The 21786-nt window shown below is 42.6% G+C and overlaps 1 protein-coding gene across 1 annotated transcript in view; it reads right to left on the reverse strand.

Moving 5' to 3' along the window:
* Window positions 1–21786, reverse strand: part of LOC118171631 (glypican-5-like) — a 411554-nt gene that overhangs the window by 382306 nt on the left and 7462 nt on the right. Inside the window, exon 2 of the mRNA XM_035334914.1 lies at window positions 20443–20601. The gene's annotated coding sequence lies outside the window, so the exon portion shown is untranslated. The remainder of the gene's footprint in view (window positions 1–20442; window positions 20602–21786) is intronic.

Consider the following 21786-nt stretch of genomic DNA (forward strand, 5'->3'; position numbering starts at 1 on the left):
CCCCCCCCCCCCCCCCCCATTTGCTTTTCTTCAGTTTCTGAAAACTCATTCCACAGGTTCCTAGTGCAAGAGCTGGCTTATGAAGTGTGTGCTGACTCCATGACAAGAAAGGGAATCCCACACAACATGTAAACCTAAATGCTGTCTTTTGAAAACTGAGCTGTGTGCAAGGAACCACAGAGCAGCCTCTGATCCAAACTCCATTAAAAGCCACGGGAATTTTCTTTACCAAGCTCCTCAATCTCCAGATCATCCAATTTTCCTTGAAAGAAAGGCATTGAGAGCTTGCAACTTAACAGAAAGTTGCATTGCGTTACATTCATCTGTTCCTAAGGAAGGTCAGCACCCCTTCGACTCTGGCTGAACCTTACTGGAGTTTCTGAGAAAAAAAAAATCCTGTTCCCACAGAACCATTACAAATAATGGCAAGAAACAGACAACCAGTGCTGTGCCACTGATTTTAAAGCAAAGCTCCCATTTGTAACTAATGGTGCACATTAAGTCATTGTTACCTAGATGGGTACTTTTATTATGGTTTTAGGACTGTATTTTTTCCCCCTATGAATGACGGATTTCATTTTAAGCCATTAAATAAACCCACATTATCATTAAAGTTGTATTACAGATGGAATTCAGCAAAGTCTCCCACACAGGGGCCAAACTCCCGTCCACATGCCAGCCCTCAGCATCCCGTTACTGGCTCCGGAGCTGCTGCTGCTACTTGCAAAGTTGAGCATAAGCCCTCTCAGCTGAACCACTGGAGCCTATGGGAGCAGGCAAACCCACTGCCCAGTGCCTTTCAGACACACTGTACCAATTTATTCACAGGTCCAAAGCAAAATCTGTTCTAATTGCATTGAATCAACCCCACTTCCTTTGAAGACACCAGTTTTATGTCAAACCCTGGTAACTGAACATCATTTGTTTGTTGTTTGCATTGAAATGAAGCGCTAACTAGTACATCTCCTGTTAAATAAAGAGTGGCATTGAGTAATTCCAATCAGTTCCTTTATGAGAAAGTCTGTTTCCCTTCTGCCCATGTTTGCTGTCTGCATGCTAATTCACCCTTGCTTTAACAGGCAATGCTGTCACCACGCACCCAAAAAAATCTGGCTTTTTAAAACCACATTATGACAGGTGTAGTATGTGGTTTGTGCAGCAGGATTGCATCCTGAGATGGATGTGTGTACATATACAAAGTCAGTGTAAAATACGTACCTGCTTTTTTAACTACGGCGCACAAGGACTGAGCACTGTATTTCTTGAAGTTTGAGCCATTTTGATACATTGTCTTCTGTCTTGTACAAAATGCTGCCATTTACTAAACTCACTAGAGAAAACCTATGGCCTACTGCCCTACATTACAGCCTGCTAATTAATTGCAGATATTCTTCCAGTACCGCATTCTAGATCAATGGGAAGAAAAAAAGGCTGTGTTCCATACTTTCCCTTTGTTTTTACACTTCCACACCACAGCTAATGGCTCTTGTATTGAAACCCTATGCTGAACGTAATGAGATGCAAGACTCTTCCGCATCCATGGATACTATTTACTAACAAAACTGATGATGTCAGGAATTTAATTAGGTTGTTTCTAGCACAGAGATTTTAAACCATGAAATCATTATGCTGTCTAATCTTTTCTTTGTTTGGATTTTATAAAAAAGTAAACCTCAAACTAAACACCATTCCTCTGTCACAGAAAGCTGAGCTTCTCAGGCTTTGCCAGGCATAACACACTAACAGGTTTAAGAGTAATTAACACAAGCTATTCTTTTTCCAAACCACACCACAGCAGCAACTGCCACTAGCACCGCTGTGCTTCATGATTGTACCACTCTTTTTATTACAATCCTTACTTTCAAGGCTTATAACTTAGTTGAAAAACAAGTCTCAGCCCCAAAATTGGCGTATGTGCTCAAGTAACGCCATTTTAACATCAAAGTTGTTATAAGCTGGCCTAGAGTTGGGGCATGTTAGGGTACCCGTTGTCCCCATCCCTACAGAGCACAGAAGAGCAGGTGCAGGGACCATGGAGATGTCTGATGACTCTTGGTACAGCCTGGCCTTTCCCATCTGACCACCACTACTTTACTTTTTTTAAACAGGCTAGCGACATCAACCGTAACCCAACAACCAGAAAGCTCCTCCCTTGAGAAAGACCTGGATCAGAATACATCTTTCAGGACCACCTTTTTTCCCCCTGCATGACAGGAACTGGTTCCCTCTTGCTACCCTGGTAGGCAGAAGGTGGGCAGGAAATGCTGCTCTTTACCATCAGCATCGCTCTCGTATCAAACTCCAGCTAGATGCCCCCAAGATTTTTTCTGAACATATTCTGAATAGGAAGATGTTGAAAGGTGGGTTGGTAAATCATTGCAGTGGAGTTTTAAGATAGCGTTCTGGTTTTGTCACCTAGGATAAAATATTTACCGCTACTTCACATAGCAAAATTCTCATGACTACAAACACTGGAAAGGATTATAGTGCGTTTTTCTAATACAGTGATTGAACTTTTGCTGAAGATTTTTAACTTAATTTGGTCAAAACATTTGATAGTCTTGGAAAAGTGCTTTGACTGGGGGAAAAGAAACCAAAGCCATAATTTTTTCAGTTCAGATATGCTGTTTTTTCACTATTATTTATTATACACTTTAATTTTCAGCTGAAAAATTACCAGAAATTCCTTTCAAGTTTTTTCAAAAAATGTTTGAACCTTGAAAATTATACATGATTTGATCCAAAAATTAAGTACTATGATCTTCACACTCTAAAGGCTGGTAGAAATAACCAAAACAAAGATGTGATCATCCCACAGCCCAGAACGACTGTGAAACTGATGCCCCTGAATAACCTGAACTAGCATGTTAGGAAGGCTCTGCAGACCTCCCCATATCCCTTTAACTTATTCTGTGAACCCAGCTCAGCTATTCAGAGAGCTCTGAAGATAGTTCCCCATCTCTGTATAGTTCAGCCTTCAGCTTTATGACAGAGGCCAGACCCTGACAAACTCGAAATCACTTCACATTTCTCAGCAGGCTTGTGCCAGTTCTCCAGGGAGAAATAATTTGCTCTTTCCCGTAAAATTCAGAAGTAATAATTGAAGACACTTTTGGATTGAAGGTGGATGATTTTACATCATCCCCAGGCAAGTGCAGTTCCATAAAACTCAGTGTTGGATGCAGACCTTCTGCATATCTATCCACACATGCACTAAAGTGGGATTAAAATGCAGGTGCAGCACTCATTGATAGCAATCTTCCTTACACCAAATTCAGTTGCTTCCTCAGGACTAGCCTTTGCATATCTTCACTTACTAAATTTAGGCCCCAGTTGAAAAGAAAAGTCCACTTACCAAGTGGAAGGAGACAATTTTCTAGAGGAGCACTAGCAGCAGCACTACTGCATCCAGCCTCCTGTGCAAGGTGCTCCTCCACTGCAACCCTGTAACAGCTCTGCCCAGCGCTCTGAATGCTGGGCAGAGCTGTTACAGCTTTGTCACGTAGATTGTTTCCCGTTTTTGCAAGTTAAGATTCCCAGGATGCATGAAACACTGCTAAGAGGACTACTGAATGTCTCCAATCAAAAATGTGGACCCTGGGGGAGCTTCTGACCACACAGCTTCCTACATTTCAGGAATGAGGCTACCAAGGTAATCCATGTGCAGCTGGAAGTAACTGTATGTTTTGAAAGGCTCAGTGACAGTCGCTTTTCCAGAAACATTTTAAATAAGAGGTACCTCAGTCATAAGTCACCTTAAAGCAGCAGGCAGAGATGACATTGAGGATGAATCTGAGACTAAGTGTATTAAGTGAATGACAAAGGCTATTCTAACCGAGCATTTAATTGCTTTGATCTTATGATAAAAAAACGCATCCCCTTTACTTTTGTTCCAGGTTTATGTAAGCAATTTATTTTCCTTCTTTATCACTTAAAAACATGAATTTCTCCTGCACTGAGCTGTGCTATTGTTCCCATCAGACTCCAGAACACAACTGTGCACTGTGTTATTACACAAAAAAAAGCAGAAACAGCAAGTTTTGGCATTCTGCCATTGCAATTTCACTTATTTTCATCTTAAGTGCAAACTGCTCTTTGCTTGGCAAAGAATAAGATGTGTGTGCTACAGTGGGGAGGACAAAAATACGAGCTGAAAGTCAAACAGTGTACATTGTGCTCACCAGGCTGTGTTTTTATGGGCTCAAAGTCACCCACAATCAGCTGATCTAAGACTCACCATGGGACACACACACACACACAGGAAGCAAAGTATAAATACTTTGAGAAATCTCCCCTCCTTGAAACACTCAGGTAGCGAAGAATAACAATATCTTTTGGTCTTTATTTACTGTTGGTTGGAAGCTGGTATTTTAAGCATTAGTTTTGTCAAAGGACACAGAAGGCAGAGCAAAGGAGCTGTCAAAAGGAGAGGTGTAAACCCAGCACACTTGCTACTTGCTGCCTTCTACTCCACCCATTTCTCAACCGATTAGAATGAACATATGACAAGCTATAGGACCACTAGCCAAAAGAAAAGGGCTAGGAAAGAGACATGGCTTAATTTTATGGTAACTGGAAGGACCTTAAAATTATTAGTTGATGTACTCAAAGTCATGCAAAGCAGAAGAGGTACATGAAGCCAAAAGGAAGGAATACAGCTTTTCCCATCAAGCAAGAATTAAAGACTCCATGCTCTTTACTCATGTTGGGCAAAGAAAAAAGAGTAAGCATAAAAATGTTGCAGATGCACAATAAAACAATCAAGTCTCATCAGGTTACATACTTCCTCCACTGAAGGGACACAGCAAAGGTGGGCAAATGGTTTCAGAGAGAAGGTAGATCAGCTGCAATTCATTTCAGCAGCAAAGAATCAGTAGCCTAAGACCAAAACAAACACATTTGTCTAAGTGAGGAGTCTCTGGGTGGGCACCATCAGAATAACCTGACCCAGGTTATCCTGACCCAGTGATCATTCTGGGTCTCCATGACCATTTATAGGATAGGAATCAAAGTGTCTCCTTTTCACCTATTTTGTTTAGGCCATACATTCTCTTTGCTAGGGGACTGACTCACTCTATAGCATCTACCATGAAAAAGATGCTTAGCTCCCACACACCAGTGCAAGTGAAAGTAAGAGTGAAGTCACTGAAAATAAGAGTGAAGTCATGTACAGGTGAAATCCCTTTCAAAGGCTGTCTTAATTTTACAAAACATTCCAATCTATTTCTTTTCAAATTAATGCCTTATACTAGGCTACAGTAAAACAGATGAAGAGGAGAGCGAGAATTCCTTCATATAGAAAGGAGGCATTGGATTTCTATGAGGTTGTCCAAAAACAGGGGCAAACATCAATTTTCTCCATTTGGTCTCTATAATATAATTCTTGTATTTCTTGTCCACTTGAACAGGACAGCGGTCTTTCTGCAGGTCCTAATTCCACTTGCAGATGTTTCCAAACAGGCTGTTATAATGCCCAGAGCACCAGCACTGGTGTTTTTGCCTGGGAACAAACACAAACAGAGCAAGAAAGACCACAGGGAGCTTGTCATCCTTGTATCGTATTAATGTTGTAGAGAAGGATTGATAGCCTTTTCTGGACTAGCAGTAATTAATCCTCAACAGAGAGGCATTTTGGAGAAATGCCACATGACAGTGAGAAGTTGTGCTGTAAGCTGTGGCTCTGATGACCCAGCACTTGGCATCACTGGAATTTCATTTTAGTGGTTCCTTCACATGGCTTTTCCGTATTACGAAGGAAAAAGGACAAAGGCAGCAAATGATTATAGCACCTCTGCATTACCTACAGACGTGTGCAGTTCAGAGTATCTGAGAATCTGAAATACCATTTCAGACTGCGGTACCTTCCTGCACTCATTCTGCCAGCCTCTCAGTGTTACTATGCCTGATGCATGTCTAAGAGCTCACTTGGTTATAGCACATCACTAGACATGGGGAAACGGGATGCCTCTGGGATTTAGTATCTAAGTCTCTTGTTCCTACTGCTGCACAAGAAAACAAAACCACAAAGGTAAATTGAGCTTCCTGCAATTTGACAGACTGGATGAGGCTGTCAGTGGAATTACAAGAGAAGTGCCTGGCCCAAACACTGCAGCCCACCCAAGAGACTGATCAAAGCCTGCATGGTTAGCCTCCTCTGAGCAATTGGCATCATGCTGCTCTGAGCTGGTTTTAGAACTAGTTCAGGAACATGCACACATGATGTAGCCACAACAGCAGGTGGGGTGTACTTAATGACTCTGAGGACTGTCCCTCTTAAAGAGCAGCAAGGGTATGGCCCAGTAACTAAGTTTCAGGCTTTCAGTTTATGCAAGTGTGCCAGGGTGAACATCAGATTCAGAGCCACTTTGTGCTGACTTCAGGAGCTTGGAGTAAAGGGAGAACTTTCCAAGTTGCCCACTAACCTCTAGTGATCCACCCTGACTTTTCTAGAAGCAGCTAGACTAATTTGGATGTAACACCCAGGAACTTCATCCACCTTGAGTACCACCTATAGCCATAGGAATGAGTTAATAAGGACTCAAATTATTTATTGTTGTTACCCACTGAAGTTTAAATGTATTGCAATGGGACCTCTTCCTGGCAGTCCTAATGCTAACCATTTCTCTACCAAATGGCTGGAGAACCATTTTGTGAAGTCTTCTGTAAAGTCTCCCAATATTTCAGCTACAGGGGTACATGGCTTGAATTGCCACTTAACAAATGCTCATCTCAGTGAGATACCATTAATTAGCTGCTGACAGCACCAACAGGTTTTAAACCACCCTTACTTTTTTGGGGGGAGGCTAGGGGGTGGGGAAGGGAGCACAGGGGACGCACCAAATTAGTCTGATCTGCACTGGACAAGACACAGAGGTAACAGATGCTGGTATGCTTTCACCTCAGTTTCATCACTGTTCCAGTAGAGATACTGTAAGTAAAATTTAACTGAAGGAAAAAAGAGGTGAGAAACAGATTCATCTGCAACAGCTACCAGCTATGCTCTAGCAGTTTTGCAGACAAAAATCAAGGGTCAGCATGTCAGCCTGTTCACAGTGGAGCTGTACTAAGTGCCAGCTGAAGGAAGCTCTCCTTCAAGCACCAGATTCTTCTCCACAACAGACACCACCCAGTTGAAAACCAGCACAGCTCTGGCAGGATGGGGCACTTCACTTTCACAGGTGATGGGCACCACACATACAGAAGGGATAGGACAACAGTAGAGCAGTTTAAATATATTAGGTATATTAAATAGGCCCTTAATACCTGGATATCATACAGTTATGCAATACCTAATCGGCCTCAAGTATGATTTTCATGACTGACAAGAAAAAACCATGAGAAAGCACCCAATGTCTCCCTGTAACAAGAGAGCCTGGACAGTCAGATACAAATACCACCTAATCTGTACATTTCCAAAGTTCGTAACACTACAAATAGTATTAAAGACAGGCAAGGAACCAAGATGACGGCTCAGACTGCAACTGCAGCAACGAATAGCTAATACAGAAACCAGATACCGTAAGGTAGCTGCATGTGTTTTTGAATGCAGGAATTGCAACTTAAAACCCCAGGATAACTAACAGGGAAAACCCTTGGAACTAACATGACCCCAACGATGGCTAGGAAAAATGGCCAAAGAATGAGAGATGAGGTTAAACCATCAGCAAAGTGGTCTCAGATCAGGGGAAGATGTTACGGCAAGCAGAAAGATGCTGTTTCAGTTAGCAACCAACTATTATCCTGCTTGTCAACCAATCCTGGCTAATTTATGACTTCCAAGAAACAAGGCTCATCTCTAAACATGAAGCACACTACCAAGCTGAGGGGTTCAAGTAGGTCTTTTAAATGTAGCCATGATCTATAAACCTACCCTTGTCTCTTATAATCATAGAATATCCTGCGTTAGAAAGGGCCCACAAGAACCATCAAGTCCAGGCCCTGGCTCTACACAGAACCACCCCAAAACCAAACCCCATGTCTGACAAAATCATCCAAATGCTTCTTGATCTCTGGCAGGCTCGGTGCCATGCCAACTGCCCCAGGGGAACCTGTTCCCATGACTGACCCCCCTTGTGAAGAACCTTTCCCTAACACCCAGCCTGACCCTCCCATCCCAGCTCCCTGCCATTCCCTCGGGTCCTGTCGCTGTCCCCAGAGAGCAGAGCTCAGCTCCTGCCCCTCCGCTCCCCTCGTGAGGAAGCTGCAGGCCACCATGAGGCCTCCCCTCAGCCTGCTCTGGGCTCAGCAAACCAAGGGACCTCAGCCACCCCTCATACATCTCACCCTCCAAACCCTTCACCATTTCCATAGCCCTCCTTTGGACACTAATAGTTTTACACCCTTGTATTGTGGCACACAAAGCCACACACAGTGCTTGAGATGAGGCTGCACCAGAGCAGAGCGGGAAAATCCCTTCCCTCAACCAGCTAGCTACGCCATGCCTGATGCACCTGACGAGACAGCTGGCCCTTTTGGCCAGGGCACACCAGCACATTCATCTTGCCATCAACACGAGAACCCGAGCTGTGACTGACATGCAAAGTAAGAGTCCTGGCCAGCACAGCAGTTGAATGTGAATAGAAAAACAAGGCACTTGTATTTAGTCTTTGTCCTGTACTCACAAATTCCCTTTCTTCTGACTAATCAGACATAATAAACACTCTTGGAACTAGATGTCATGGCTGATGAATGTTAGGTTGATTATCATGGACAAGTTGTGCCAAGTGATATAAGGATGAGCTGATGGATTCTGAACAGGCTTTTGTGGCTCATGTCCTTTACCAGGAAAGGAAGGAGCTGAACAGGTCTCCACCCTGAAAGATCCTCAGCAAGACCCCCCCCGCCCCCCCGCCCAACTCGTCTGAGGATGAGGAACCTATTCTTCCACTCCCCAGCTTTCTTGCTAACATGCAAACATCAAAAGTTACATGCAGGATGAGATCATGTCAGTGATCTCAACCTGAATGCTACCATATGGGTTAATAATTTTGCTGGCTTCCAGACTGGAAGTGGTTTAAATTTTCCAGAAGTTCAGTGGCCCAATGTAAGAAAACAAAACACTCCCCAAATTTTAGACAATCTCTGGTGCAATTCCAGTGCAAAGAAGCCACACAAAGGAAAAAAAAAATGGCAATTTCTTTGCATCCCAGACAAGACTAAGGTTACATGGGCTACGTTCAAGTACTACTTATATTTGTTAACACCTATATTTCATATACATCAAGGACACAGTAATGCAATACGCAAAATCTCCTTCCTGCCCCAAGCCACAATGAAGTTTAATCCTAAGGTAAGGTTTTCCTTTTTTTTAAAATATGTTTTTTCTGTACTATATAACTGGATCTGAAATCTGCATATGTACACATCAACTGTAAATAGCTTACAGCAATGGATTCAGTCTATAGGTAGTAACTGAGGTCTGGAATCCACATATGGCCACCAGGGCACACTGCTGGCTCACGGTCAACCTGACATTCACCAGGACCCCCAGGTCCTTCTCTGCAGAGCTCCTCTCCAGCAGGTCATCCCCCAGCCTGTACTGATACATGCAGTTGTTGAGTTCTGCAAAAACCATCAGAGTGAGCCAAGATTTGCCTCACCTCTTCTGTTAAACTGTCCCAGTCCCTGTTAGGAATTTACCCACACTTGGCTGCTCCAATGTCTTTATGAAGCTGTTTCCTCATCTTCTCCCATTGCATACACTGGCTCAAAGTCAGCAGCTAACGGGACATGAGTTAGATGCTAGGGGGGGACACTTCCTCATTGTGGTAGAGGTTGTTCCATGGGGATTGCACAGCATTTCAGTTCAAAATGTCCCACAATTGATGCAAATCAGAGTAAAACACCACTCAAAACAAATAGGGAGAAGAACTTGTTGATGGATAAATGGTTGTTTGAAGAGAAACCAAACTCAAGCGCACTGATTAAGCACAGTACTGGGTCAAATAGAAATATTCCCAGCACAAGGAGAATGGAACAGGTAATCTTTTCATCACAGAAAGACAAATAAAATTGGCAAGGTTGACATCCTGACAGAAGAGTGGCTTTTTCAATAAAGTTTTACAACATACAGCTAAAGAACCTAGTACACAATCTGCCTGATCATTTTATTTTTAATACTATTGATAACACCCTGAATTCATCACTGGTTCCCATACATTAGCTATGGTAATGATTTCCCTCCCAGTATGTGTTTCACAAAATTTCCCTCTAACAACTCAACATGGCAGAGCCAACTCTCAGCTTCTTTGCTGCTTCTCCAACGTAAAAACATCTTCAGCAAATTTTCATCACCCACTCAGTATTTCTGTTGGGATGTGGCATCAGGATGACAGACTTGGCTCTGATCTCACATTGGGTTGTCTGCAGACACCCAGAACGGATCTTGATTCTTAACAGAAGAACTAAGGCAACCAGTGGGAAATGAGAACCCAGTTTGGGAGCAAGATTTGACTTTTCAGACCTCAGTACCCGTGACCAAATAAAGGAAAGGCCTGTCAAGGATGGGTTGCAAATAACCGAAAAACTAAACAATCATGCTCCAGACTTCTAAGCATTTTGTATTGTGTTCTTTGGCTCCTCTACTTTCCAGATGCTTCATTTCTAATGAAAATAAAATACCTTGGAGGAAAAGCTTTGTAAATAAATCAGCACTTAAAAGCTATGCAGAAAAATCATTACAAGAAGCCAATTGGAGCCTAGCTTTGTGCATATTACTGGCATTCTTGTAACAAGAGGACCAAAACACAGCTCCATAGGCAGGCAATCAGGTACTCAACTTCCTGGACATTTACTAAACCTCAGACACTGGCCCTCCATCCACTGTCACGAAAAACTTAAATGTAGTTAAAACTTAATGCAGAAAAAGGGTACTGACAGTGGTTCCCCCTCATTTGGGTCTCATTGTAACAGGTATTAACTGGAATGTGCTGGAAAGTTCCCAGAACACCCAGTAGGCTTTAATTCTCTTTCCAAATTAAAATTGAACTTGTCTTGTGGTGACTCTTTGGCCACCTTTGGGAAATAAGGCAGTGATTTCAGTCCAGCTCTTAATGAGAAGTTGTTTCTGCCACCAACACCTCTACAACTGAGGCTTGCTGGCATTATGCTTGCGATCCCAGCAATTGGGTCAGGAACTTGCACTGAAGTTGACCCTTCCAGCTCCAAGATAAAGCAGAACCAGCTGTGGCCCATGTACAGCTAGCATGCTGACTCTTTCACATCAAACACCAAATGATGCAAGTTAACAATGACATTATTGGAAGAAACAATTATAATTTAATCAATTTAATATAAATTTTCAGAAAACAAGACTGAACACCACTGCAGAAAGCCAGACACGAGATGGGTAACCATGGATGCCTTTCGGAGTCTGAGACCTTGTACTGTCACAGAGACTGGACCAGCCCAGAGAGGATCAGGTAAAGCCTAAAGGAAAAGCCATGCAGGAGCCATGGATGTCACAGACAAAATAGCAGGGTTTGACCTGACACATAAGCAGAGCCATTTGAACAGCTGATGATTATTTTATTAATTGGCCAAATCAAATTAAGTTCAAACAATGATGGTGGAGAAGATTGACAGTGAATGAATCCGCAACACACACACTGCCTGCAACAGCTCGGCTGCTCATTATTAAAAGAGAGAGAAGCTGTTATATCTGCCTCTGAACTACATGACAGGAAGCAACTCCCACTGAGGAATAAGGCTGATGAACACGTTGGATGGCGATACACATCACTCATTTGCGCTGTTATTTTCACTGATCTGGAATAATTGTACACTAAATATAAAAAATTATCTGCTCAGAGTTTAATTTGGATTTTATCATCTGGTAACTTTCATAATAAGGAAATACATCTGTTAAACTTGAAAATTAAACAGAAGGAAAAAGTGTGGGGGGATTCAAATTGTTGCTCATAAATTTTGCTCAATAAACAAGATTGCGCAACTGGCTGCCTTGAATGGGCTGGTTTAACTGATTAATTTCTTTTTTTTTTTTTTTTTTGCCAGCATTTCTGCTGTGATGCAACATAAAGAGCAATCATGATTTGTCAGCAAAATTTGTTGCTTTTTGGAGCACACAAAAAACTAACAATAACCAATAAACAGAATATATGCATTAAACAGCAGCTCAGCTTGTCACAGTATCAGACTCAGTGATGCAATTTATCCACTCTACAAAAACTGTGACAAGAAGCAATTTCCATTTACATTTGCAGGCTTGCTCCAAACACAACACAAGTCTGAAGCAAATCCAGTCATCTTGTTCTATTACCAGCTTTTCAGGCCCAGGAATAAACCAATTTCCACACATTCAGGTAGACACTGTCAGCGTAAACACCTAACGCTAACGATGGACAACATTTGGAAGGTGCTTTGATAGAAAGTCACCACTCACTTCTGGAGATGTACTCTTTTCCACAGAACAGATGTAGAAATGGAAATCTTTTGTATTTTCATCTTGCAGGGTTGGCCAATGAAAAGCCCACTTGAAAATAAACCTCAAGCGTATGGTTGAGCCTGCATTTTGAAAGTTTATCTCAAAAATTAAGCTCTTTTTTGTATAAATGAAATCAGAAGAGCTGAAACAGATTTTGGTTTAGAGACCATTTAACCTAGTGGGACCCTGATTTAGGATGCTACTAAACCATGGGAGTACTATCTGAATCTCCAAGTCAGATCTTTAAGCTAAGAAACATTTCAGGGCAAGATACCTTCCTTGGCCTTCTGAATCTAAAGGTTAAGAAATTCTTCTGACTGTATGTCAGACCTTCACGATCTGAATATCAACAGCGTAGTCAGTACTAGAGAAGACAATAACATAAGGGTCAAATAAGTGCCAGTAGGTGCATGGCATGAAGAGCATCAGACTACAGAAGCCTCTTCAGAATAATAATAATAAATAAATAAATAAATAAAACAGAATATGTTTAAGGAGAGCGAGCCAGAAGTGGGGAACAGTTGCATCATCTTCAGCCTTTTCCTCCCAGCTTCTGGAGCAGCTAGGTACATACCCAGTATACTCCATTTCCTTGGCAGTTCAGACAGATGCTTACAGGAAGCCTACAACTATGTCTAACATTTGAAGACTGAAGCTGAGTGGCCATATAAAACCATCAGAAGATCTCCTTCACTGCAAATATTATTCAAAGTGCATTTGTTAACCACCTACTAGCATCAGGCTCTCAGGAGCCAAGCACATAAAAGCACAGGTACTGGAGCAGAACAAACCCGGATACACGTATGGCAGCAGGGAGGTAAGGGAAGGCATTCTGTGAACTGGAATATCCACAGTCATTGTTGAATGCTGGCTGTGCTGTAGGCCCTGTTGGTACCTTGATAACACTGATAAACCAACCAAAGATTCAAGTACTTCTTAAGCGATATTTGCTTATTCCCTGGAGGATGCCAGTGTATACTCCTGGCAAAGGAAATAGCTATTAAGAAGAACTTTCATAATAATTTAAAACTCCCATAGATCAAAGTAAATAATTAACATCTTAAGACAAATGCCATTTGATTGCTGTCATATGAGGTGCACGATCACTTGAAATAAAGACAATTTCCTTACTTGGTGTAAAATCCCATTGCTTCTACATGTATATACATTTATATTTATCTTACACTTCATTCCAGTTTCCGTAGAATTTATAAGCTATAGCATATCTGATAAATTATAAGTTATTTGCCCTCACTTTACCAATCATTTTCAACAGCACGTTTTATATTTCTTCATTTTATGCTTGCAGATTCCCTCCTGCTTCTATTTGCCTTAAGGTAGATGTAACCATGCTGTAACCATATGCTTGCTTACTGGTACCACTTTTTTTTCTTAAACTTTGCTTTCTTAAGGATTGAAAATATCCTTGGAAATGTTGTCCTGCCTTCTTAAAAACAGGTCCTAATAGGATTCTAAAACAAGTGCAGCTGGACTAATTTTGGGTGGGAATTTTCCTCAGGAGAGTCCGGCTTCACTTTTTTTTAAATTTGTGCTAAATAATTTAGAAAATACCTCGAGTTTCTAGGACGTTGGAGATCAGAGCAGATCTAGGTGTTTCAGCCTTTCAGAACAAATTTGAAGTCATTGTCATTCTTCATCACATGCTAAAGAACAGGCTGGGTTAAACACATAAACAGTGGGATTACTTGTTCCCCTGATTTTCAGGGCCAGCCCATCATGGCTGTACCCTACTACAAAGGGGTAAATCTATAAAGCAGCTCATTATTACCCACTTCATATGCATCATACCAGAACCTCTACACAAGCAGTTTCTGGAACAGTGTTAGTGGGAGCTGAGGGATTTGGGCTGTTTGACATCTGACCAAACGGGACACTTCAGTGACTACAGCCAAAACCCACAAATGCTGCAGGATTTATAGAGGGGAAGTGGTTCAGATATGAAAATGTATCACTTGCCACTAAATCAAACCTGAACACAGTTTCTAGGAGTCATCTGCACTTCGTTATTTTCCACTTTATGTTACAGCAGCATTTCCATCTCTAGGCTTTCACCCTCCCCAGTGTGGGCTATGCCTTTGTCCAGTGCAAGAAGCACCCTGTGAGAAGCACATCCTTTTCTTGCAGCTGTACCTGAAGGTATCAGTTCCCATTTAGGGACATCACAAAACATCAACCATTTGGTTCTATATACCTTGGAAAACAGTACGTGCTCTGAGCCACGGCAAGCAGCTACTCAGCATGCATGGTTAAGGTCCTCAGCCACCAACAATGACTTTTTTCCTACTTCGCCCTTCCTTTAGCTCAGAGGTAGCATTTCTCCCTGCAGTGTAGGATATTAATGGTTATTGCAGGCTTTACAATAAGATAAACTATGCATTTTCATTGAGAAGCCACCTTAGAAAAAAAACTTACACATTAACCATTAGCATGCACCTAGCACAAGCAAGAGCAGCCCACGTTTACAGCGCAAGTGTTCCAGGTCTCAGTTAGGAGTTACCATAGGAGCTGTGGATAGTTGAGGTTGTACTTGAAGGATTAAAATGTACTTCCTCGGTACACATACGATAGATAACATTACACCTTACAGCGCAGTTAGGCTGAGGGAAACTTCAGAAGACTTCTACTTCAGTGTTGTGCAAGTACAGTATTGCATTTATGAATATTTTAGATGAAAATTAGATTAATACAATGGAAAAGTGCTAATTTCTTTGCAGTAATGCTAGCAGCTATTTCAAACATGCCAAGTAATACATTGCAAGAAGCTACTAGGCACTATAACACAAGAATAGAGAAGTACACTGGATACAGATATACAGCTGGCTTACACACATCCATATGACATATCTTTATTTTGCCACTTTTGCATCTTACACATACTATAAAGAACCACAGCTTGAGTTCCTTCATTTACACTGGCATGACTGTCCTGGCTTCAGTGGGACCAGCCTGGCACAGCAGAAGGAATATATTCTGCACCCCGCAGTCCTTTCCTCCAAAATGCAGGCATCGGGCTTCTTGCCAGAGCAGCTAGCTGCAAAAAGCCACAGGCCTTGAGCTTATCTGGAGCCATCAATACATACTTGTGGAAAACCACTGAAGAATGTTCAGGTTTCTCAACCCTACATGCTTCAAGCAATTTAACAATTGTAAAGAATACATTTCTAAATGAGCACTAAATAAAATTTTCTACAGCCATCTGCATCTTTTCGTTTGCTGTAACCACACATACATAAGTATGACTCATGCCCATGACAGGAGCCTGGAATTCCCACGTCCCAAGCTATAAGCCAAGACAGCACATTATCCAGTTTCCAGTCTCCTCCTGTTTTCAATCCAGTGTTTCCTCTCACCCAAACCTCCCTTCTCTATATTGTTTCACATTCTCAGTTTTAGAGATAGCCTTGTCTTCTCCCACTTTTTATACACAAAGAAATAGCGACTGCTCATCTCACATGGATTAATGACCACACTTGACAAGAACCCAGAGCTACAAGGTTTCCCCGAACTGTTTCTTGCAAAACTCCATAGTTTAGAGGATTTACATATATATATGTATAGGTACTTGTGTAAACTCTGCTAATAACAGACATACACTATCCCTAGCCATCAAGAATGCAGTTAGCTCTAAGTTATTCCCTGTGTAAGGAATTCTGCAAGGTAAAGCACACAGTGCATTGAATGTTGGGAATTCAACAGTATCCTCCAAAACTCTCTGCACGTGCCTCACAATTATTGCACATTTCTTTCCTTTCAATGAGCTGTGATACTTCAACTGCTACAAACAGCATTAGCCAGTTCTGTGCCTCAACCAGGAACACAATTGGTGCAACTGGATGTTACATTTACATACAACAGGGACCTGGGACACATTCTCAGCTTGCATGCAACCAGGCAACTCCTCCAACTTCAGAGCAGACAGGTTAGTTTACATCATGGCTAAATCCAACCTGTAGTGCCTGGTGCTTTTGTTACAGCAAGCGCTGCTCTCCTTGCCTTAGAGTGAAAAGGAAAACGAGATGAATTACAGATGCAGACAAAATCTTCCAAGCCACATTCAATTTAGTTTCTTTATCATCACTTAGTCCAGATACCGTGAAATGTTCAACTGCACAAAGGCAGAGACTCAGATGTCATATATTAATGCTATCTATTATGTGCCTTTGGGAAGGGGGGAGGCCGCTTACCTTCTCTCAAGCTGCATATTTTTAACATCTGCTATTTTAATGCAATTTAAAAAGATTTCTGAGCTCTGGAGCCAAGAGCTCATTGGACAACAGAACCCCACAGAGCCTAAATTAGGTGTTTCAGGTCACAGAAATCTCCTATTTCAGCCTTTTTAGAGGCACACAATACCTGTGGAGAAAGTTCAGATTGTTTGCACTTAGCAACAGGCAATGTAGAAAGAAGGAGGGCTTATTTAAAGCTACGTTTTATACATAAAGAGAAGATACAACTGTTTAAAGACATTTAACACAAAACTCGGGGTGCTTTTTTAACCCCTTCCTTGGCAGGAAAGGGAGCAATCTCTGCCACATGAACTGGCAGGCATCTGCTGGGGACACCTCCCTGCCCTGTGCACAAGGCTAGTAACAAAGTACACTGTGCAAGGGGGCAAAGAAAAGGTAAAAATCCTACCTCGGGCTTACATGTACTGTTTTGGACTTTTGCACCAGAGAAAGCTTTTATCAGAACTATACCCACACAAAGGAACAAAAGAGCTGAAGAGAGCCCGGTGCTGTTGGTGTACTTGCCTTCGAGACAAATGGCATCTTGACTTGCACCAGGATTTCTCACCTCACTGCCTCAACAGGCACTGGCACAGGATTTCGGAGCTTTAGCTAAAATAGCCCCATCTCGTGACTCCTAGCAGTATTACACGGGAATGATTCAAGTGTTTTGTTTTACGTTGGCCCCGTTGAACTAAACGATTTCTCAGCCTGTAAGAGCTTCCCTTACCTTTTTCATCACAAACACATTTCTAGCATACGGACAGCAGATAGCGTGAGGAGCTCTGTTATCAGGAGACCACCGCAGAAGCCATTCCCATGAAATTGCAGAGTCCCTGCAGAGCCCAGGCCCAGTGCTCGCAGCCAGGACTGCCCTCCACGTGCCTTTCCCTGTCTGTGTATGTGCAGAATGTGCTCCCCAGCTATTGCGGGTAAATAACTCCCAGAGAAAGTACTGGCTCCCTGCAGGCAAGATCCGCTCTTAATAAATTCCTGGTACACAGCCTCCTTCAAAACAGTGGGGAAAGAGTAAAACAACTGAAATGCAGAGAAGCAGCAGCCAGGCTTACAGGGCAGTGCCCACCACCCCATGACCCTTCCCACACGGGTCCCCCTGGCTCCATGCTGCTGTCCAGGAGCAGTCAGACCTCGCACCGTGGCAATGTCCCTTCGGGATAGAGCATTGTCTGAAATGCTTGGCTGGGTTTGCCTTTTGTCCTGGAAACATGGACTTAATCATGAAAATCTGACACTACTGAAGTCAGCAGTTTTGATCTCATTTGTTTGCACACGTAATTCAGAGAGGCTGTATCTGATTTTGTTGGTTCCCACTAACAGGCAGTGCAAAATGACAAGGTATCGATGCTATCTGAATTCTTTCCTTATTACATCAAACTTAAGAAAACATGCCGAGGCAATTTGCACTTGTGACATAATGAGTGTCAATTGCTACAAAGGAAGCACAGACAATCTGAGAACTAAAGGATGCGGGGATTAAAGTGATTCTCTCAGACACCCACTTTTATCTTAACTAGGAGGATTCTTGCTAGTCCACCACATTGCAAGCACAACCCTGAAAAACTCAGTTGGGTAGCAATGCCTGATCTCTCATGTGTTTTGCAGTGCAAGGAAGCATTAAAAGGATCTGGTTCCCCTTAAGAAAGCCACAGGACCGCTGTGCCCCTTTTCAAGTACTGACAATGACCCCCCACATTCAGCACCAACAAAAGCTCAAGCTTTTCCCCAATGCACCAGTCTCCATTCTCAGTTCCTCTGTGCTCTTCCTGAGTTGCCCCTGCCACACACATTTCTGTATGTCTTTCCTCTCACATTGCTTTTGTAGAAGAAACACCCCTTTGACTTTTGAGAAAGCTCTTCTTTAGTCCCCCAGGTTTGCAGCAGCAATAACCCAATCCATCTGTGATGGGTCAAATACTTTGTAACTGATGTACAAACAGCATCGCTCCTTGGGGCTACACGGCTCACTATGCAAGACAACAAACCAGCAGCGCTTGTTTTGTCTACACTGCATCTCACACAGCAACACAAAGCTCAGGAGAGGCAGAAACCCCACACATCTCCCCAAAGCCCAAGACCTGTTTGCATCCTGCAGCAAGTCCTCACCTGCTTGCTCCTGGCCTCCAAAAAAGCTAATTTAAAGCTTTCTTAGTTAAATTTGTTAGTCTTTGCAAAAGACCTGCAAAATGCACAGCAGCATGAGCTTAGATCAAACACTTGTTATTGTTTTGTTAGGTGAGGCAGATTGTTTTTAAAGTGGGGATAGGCTGAAAATCTGTGTCATTCCAAATAGACAGCAGGTACTGCTCCGAACTAGATAAGAAAGTTTCTGTAATGTTTTTGACATCTCATTTCTACTGTTTTATCTATCTTATTCTCTTGTTATGAGACTTACTTTTAGACTAAGAGCTCTTAATGCAGTTATCATCACTTTCTATACATTTGTACAGCACCCAGCAGACCAGCTTTTAGCCAAAACACCAACGGTGTATCCACCTGCTGCATCTAACCTACAGTGCCTGCGTCTGGTACTGTGTGCAAGAGTCCTGGGGTACAGTGAGTTTCCAAGCTAAAATCAAGGACTCCCCATTCCTGATGCTACTTGAAGAAGCATTATTACCCTGAGCTTATAGATTTGGAACAGGTGGGTTAGAAAGTTTGCCTCCAGACTGTTCAGAAACCCTTAGTAGAGTCCAGGGTTCACCCCACAACCTACCTCCCAGCCAATCCTTCAGGCAGGGGCCTTTATTACTTTTCTCCAATAGGATCTATGATTTTTCCCCAGAAAAACTGTAGAAACTATGTTATCATTTCCACACAAGTATTTCCATGCATGATGTTGACAGAAGAAGGAAGAAAATAAAGCAGTGGGGAATAAAGTCAGAGGAGGCAGCATATGATAGCTGTCAAAACCGTTCAGAGCTAAGAACCCCAGTTTTACACATCCAAGGAACTGAGTCAGCTTCCTTCCAGTAAGTATGTACTGGGGACCACTGAACACTTTAAGGTCAGCATGGGCCGGATACTGGCCTTGACTGCAGCAGCACAGGCAGCTTTCAGCAGCCATTACATTTACCGTTCTCCAGGTGCTGACCAATCTGTTCCCTGCCCTACTCCAACTTTGTTATTTTTAATAACTTATTCTAGAAGGATTTGAATGCGAATTCTTACACTCATCCCTTTCCATAATAAGTCAGATTCCAACAGTTTGCTTCAACTGATACTTACTGCTGAAAGCCTGTCAGGCACGCTTACTGGTAAACATTCATTACTCTGAAAAAAGAAACCCCTTTCTGTTGATGCACTGGATTTCTGCACTCCAGGTGGTCAGCTTCATGCCACCCAGACAGTTTCATGCCAAGGAACAATTTATTTTTGAATTCTAGAACTTCAAATATTAAAAGAAAAGCACAAAAAAAAAATGCTGTTTTCAGTGACCTACATAGCCTCCCCCAAACAGCCATCAATGTTTTTAGATAGTAAATGCACAAGACTATAAACCCCAGCTCCACTCTGTTGTATCGTATTACAGTTTAGCTCTGAAAAAATAAATCCCTCCTCCTCACTTCCAGCTCAGTTTCACTGGGGAGATGCTGCACTTGGACCTCAGGAAGGGACACTGAGCTCTTGGGGCCTTGTGCTGGCTTATCACCTCTGCACCCTTCCAGCCTGTACCTGCCACAAAGCCCCATGGGTGGCCAAGGCAGTCCTGGTGGCCACAGCCACCTTACTCATCCACTTCATGGAGCAAAGTATGATCAGCAGCTCTGACACCCTTGCTCCTCTGTAATTCCAGGAATTACAAGGGGGACCTCAAGGTGCGTGCCCACAAAGAACCTCTGCTGGAAGAGAACTCTGAGCCAACTCCAAAGTGCTCTCTCCATCTTTTTCACCCTGGAAAAAAAAAAAAAAAAAAAAAAGGAGTAAGGTGAGGCTTCCCCAGCTGTCTTATTTCCTCAAGTTTCATGGTTGGTTGTTAGAAGAGGAAAACCCAGCCTTAGGAGATTTTTGGAGTGTGTTTGGTGCACTCCACACTCAGGTTTCCAAATGGAGGTTGGCAGGCTTTCCAACGTGCCAGTGTCCAACATCAAAATCTAGTTGGTGACAGTAACAAATGCAGATCAATGCAGATAAGCACAGCTTCAGCAGTCTAGATTCAGAATGATCACAAAACATCCCTCTTAAAGCTCTTCCCAACATCTGCGCTTCTAAAAGTCACAATCAAGAGATGCTGAATGTTCTGTTCCTGACATTTTTCCTAAAAAAATGTGATGAAACGGGCTGAAAGGGAGAGGCCACCAGCAGAAGTAGTCTGTGCAGCTCATGATTCTTGAGGAGACAGATGAACTCAAACTAAATTTCAAACTAAAACTCTAATATCTGCATGCGGATTGTAAGCAACTAAATTTAAGAGCTCTGGTACCTCATGGGTTGCTTTTGTCTACTATGAGTCTAAAACTGCATTCACCAACTTAGACATTTAGATTCAATACTGCAAGAGTCCCAAAACTCCCCTACTACTCTTTTCTGAAGCAAGGATATGGATTTTCTGTAATGGAAATAGACAAAGTGAAAAACATCAGAATGCTTCTGCTTCAGCTGCCACATCCCTTCCCACATGCAGTGGGTCAGGGCAGCAAGCTCTGCAACTTTCCCATGAACTAAAAGTAGCAACCTTAGAGCAGAAGTATTGAGTGTCACTGACGATATGAAAGTTTTGTTAGGAAAGAGAAGATACCATTTGACACACAGACCAGCAGCAGCAATGTGGAAATTAGAGACCCAGACATATGCTTTCTAAAATTATCCCTGAAATTAAAACCAAGGGCAACATACTTAAAATACTCTTACAGTGAGCCTGCATACAGCCTGCATGTATGCTGCAGGACTGCAGTCTGAACAGGGCTTGCAAATGAGCCCTCCCTGCATCAGACCTGGAATCTGCCTTTGGATCAACACTGAACTCCAGCCCCCAGCCCCTTCCCCACATCAAACAGCAGTGCCTTCAGTGCCATATGTTGTCACTGCTAGAGTGACGCACGTGGACATACCTTTGGTACCTCCTGTTTCATGCCAGAC

The sequence above is a fragment of the Oxyura jamaicensis genome, chromosome 9 (assembly GCF_011077185.1).
Source record: "Oxyura jamaicensis isolate SHBP4307 breed ruddy duck chromosome 9, BPBGC_Ojam_1.0, whole genome shotgun sequence".
NCBI classification, from domain to species: Eukaryota; Metazoa; Chordata; class Aves; order Anseriformes; family Anatidae; genus Oxyura; species Oxyura jamaicensis.